The sequence below is a fragment of the Ornithorhynchus anatinus genome, chromosome 16 (genome assembly GCF_004115215.2).
Source record: "Ornithorhynchus anatinus isolate Pmale09 chromosome 16, mOrnAna1.pri.v4, whole genome shotgun sequence".
NCBI classification, from domain to species: domain Eukaryota; kingdom Metazoa; phylum Chordata; class Mammalia; order Monotremata; family Ornithorhynchidae; genus Ornithorhynchus; species Ornithorhynchus anatinus.
In genome coordinates, this window is record NC_041743.1 from 23,195,079 (window position 1) to 23,198,499 (window position 3,421).

General features: G+C 47.3%; 1 non-coding gene across 1 annotated transcript; it reads left to right on the forward strand.

Annotated features, from left to right (window-relative positions):
* Positions 1-330: 330 nt before the first annotated feature.
* Positions 331-468, forward strand: LOC114817534. Its single transcript, XR_003765396.1, has one exon. It is a non-coding gene; the product is annotated as a small nucleolar RNA SNORA7 (small nucleolar RNA).
* The last annotated feature ends 2,953 nt before the right edge of the window (positions 469-3,421 follow it).

Below are 3,421 nucleotides of genomic sequence, written 5' to 3' on the forward strand. Positions count from 1 at the left end.
AAACTCTTTGAGCAAGTTGTTTACACCAGCTGCCTCCAGTCCTTCTCCTCCAATTATCTCCTCGATCCCCTCCAATCCGGCTTCTGCCCCCTTTTCTCCCACAGAAACTGCCCTCTCATAGGTCACAAATGATAACCTTTTAGCCAAATCCAACGGCCTCTACTCCATCCTAATGCTCTTGAACCTCTCAGCTGCCTTCGACACTGTGAACCACCCTCTTTTCCTGGAAATCTTATCCACCTCTGCTTCATGGACACTCTCCTCTCCTGGCTGTCCTCCTATCTAGCCTCTCACTCTCAGTCTCTTTTGCAGCTCCTCAACCGCTTCCTCCCCTTCTCAGGGTCGCACCTGGAGAGTTTCCAGTCCTCTACCAGTCTCGGCTATGGGAGGGAGAGTCAAGCAAGGGTCTACCCATTCCATTCCTAGCCTGGGAAGTGGCTAGAGAGTGGAAAGCCATCTGCTACAAGGCAAAACTCACCCATGCTGGGCAGTAGTGGCATGGGAGAGTGGCAAAGGAGGAGACCTGAGTTTACTGCGCGGAAGGAGGCCGTGGTAAACCACTTCTGTATTTTTACCAAGAAAACTCTAGGATACACTATCAGAATGATTGCAGATGGTGAGCAGGGTGTTCTGGGAGAGATGTGTCCGAGGTGTCGCTATGGATAGGAAACAACTCGACGGCATAGGACAAGACAAGACAACTGCCATCCATCCCCTAATCATGAGTGTCCCTCAAAGTTCAATTCTGGGTCCCCTTTTATTCTAGATCTACACTCATTCCCATGGTGAACTCATTCACTCCCATGGCTGCAAGTACTGTCTCTATGTGGATAGTTTCCAAATCCGTATCTACAGCCCTGATCTCTCTCCTTCTCTGCAGACTTGGATTTCCACCTTCCTTCAGGACATTTTTACTTGGATGTCTTCACCAACACTTCAAGCTTAACATGCCCCAAAGAGAACTCCTTATATTCCCACCCAAGCCCTGTCCTCCTCCTGACTTTCCTATCTCTGTAAACAGCACCACCATCCTCCCTGTCTTACAAGTCCCTAACTTTGGCATTATCCTCTACTCATAAACCCTTGACAACTGTTAAAATCCACCCTTTCCCCTCCATCCCAACTGCTACCGGGTAAATCCAAGTATTAATCCTATTACCTGCCTTCTGCCTTCTTGCTGACCTCCCTGCCTCCCGTCTCTTCCCACTCCAGTCTATACTTCACCCTGCTGCCCGGATCATTTCTCTACAAAACCATTCAGTCCTCGTTTCCCCACTCCTCCAGAACCTCCAGTGGTTGCCCATCCACCTCCACTTCAAACAGAAATTCCTTACCATAGGTTTTAAATTCATTCATTCGTTCAATTCATTCGATCATATTTAATGAGAGCTTACTGTATGCAGAGCACTGTACTAATCACTTGGAAAGCACAATTTGGCAACAAAAAGCACTCCATTCTTCATATCTGACATACGATCACTCTTCCTGCCTTCAAAACCTTACTAAAAGCACATCTCCTTCAAGAGGCCTTCCATGACTAAGACTTCATTTCCCCTTCTCCCACTCCCTTCTGTGTCACCCTTCCACTTGGATTTTCACCCTTTATTTTTGCCCGCTCCCTCATCCCCACAGAACTTATGTACATACCCCTAATTTTTTCATTTATATTAATGTCTGTCTCCCCCATCTAGACTGTTCATTTGGGGCAGGGAATGTATCTATTACATCGTACTCTCCCAAGTGCTTAGTACAGCACTCTGCGAACAGTAAGGGCTCAATAAATACAATTGATTGATTGGCAACTATCAATCAGAGACACCAGCCCCATGGCAATAGGAATGCCTACCTCCACACCTTTCTGGTCAGAGCAGGGAGCCCCTTCTGGAAATGTGCCAGAAGAAGCGGAGCCAAGATGTCGGCAACACCGGCAGGCCATGACTCCCCAGCCCAGCTTCAGCCATGAAAATCTCCTTTCCCTCCTGTTGAGCTCTAGTGACAGGCTGGAGACTCCTCCTCCCCGAGCTTCAGAGCTCAGTGGCCCGTTTTGTTCCCAGATTGCCCAGTTGGCCTGTCACTTGGTCCTTGAGTGAGGAGGGCACTGGATTTGGGTGACTCCACTGCTCTGCAACTCCAGTGGAGGCTGAATGTGACAAGACCACCCCACCCATGGGGCAGCAGTCAAGCAGCAGCTACTGGAGTCACCGAGCCAGGTTCTCCCAGAGCCCCCGTTGCAGAATAGTGGAAAACGAGACCCTTGGAGGATGCTGAACTCAACAACTCACCAATACTTAATCCAGGAAGCTTTGCCCCAGTTAATTTCCACTAGCCCATGACATGTCGGCCTCACACAAACACATCTCTACATATCTTACCACTTACATATCTATATATACTACCTGTTAATTCACTTACCCCTGCCTCTATCGCTCAGTCAAACAGTATTTATTGAGTGCTCACTTTGTGAGGAGCACTGTATTTAGTTCTTGGGAAAGAAGTCATCTCTCCACACTCCTGTCATTACTTGATATAGACTGTGCCGTTAAAGTCTATCTAGCCCTCTAGGCTGTAAACCCATTGTGGGCAGGGGATGTGTCTGTTTATTGTTAGGTCATACTGTCCCAAGTGCTTAGAACAGTGCTCTGCACACAGTAAGCACTCAAGAAATATGTTTGAAGGAATGAGTATGATTGAATGAACAGATTTTGCTGCCTAGCAGAGCCTCCTCACCTATTCTGCCTCAGAGGACGCTCTCAGACATAGTTCAGCTTCGGCGCTGGGAAGCAAGCATCTCCATGTGAACTGGGGTTAACTGGTCGACCGTTCTAAGTAATGTTGGGAAGTCTTTGCCAGCAGAGATTACGGCAGTCAAGATGTAGGGCCCACGGCTGTTTACCTCCCACCCTTTCATTTTGCCTCAATTTAATGCTCCTTCTCCTCCATACACTGTGCTCTCCATCTCCCAGTATGTTGATATTATCACTTTGGCTTTCCAAGTCTGGCAGGGAGACATGAGATTAAACACAGACTCTCCGGTGCCAAAACAAAAGAAAACAAAATTGTGAAAAAATTCTGAGTCTCCTTTTCCCCCTTTCCCGTTTCCTTATTTGAGCCTATCAAGCTGGAAACAAGAAAGGCTTTGTTGCATCATTTTCCTTTTTTGAATATAGTGGGGAGAACCATCTAGAGACTGCGTGGTTCTGAGAGGAGTTCCGACTTTCTGCCAGAAAAGTCAGACTTGCAGGAGGGGAAATCGGGCAGCAGTAGCAAGCCAGAGAGAGTAAATACTTATCTGATTTCTGACTCTCAGAATCTCGGCGAGGTATTAATGTTTAAAAATAATTTTGGTATTAAGTGCTTACTATGTGCCAGACACTGTTTTAAGCACTGGCATCGATACAAGCTAGTCAGGTTGGACACAGTC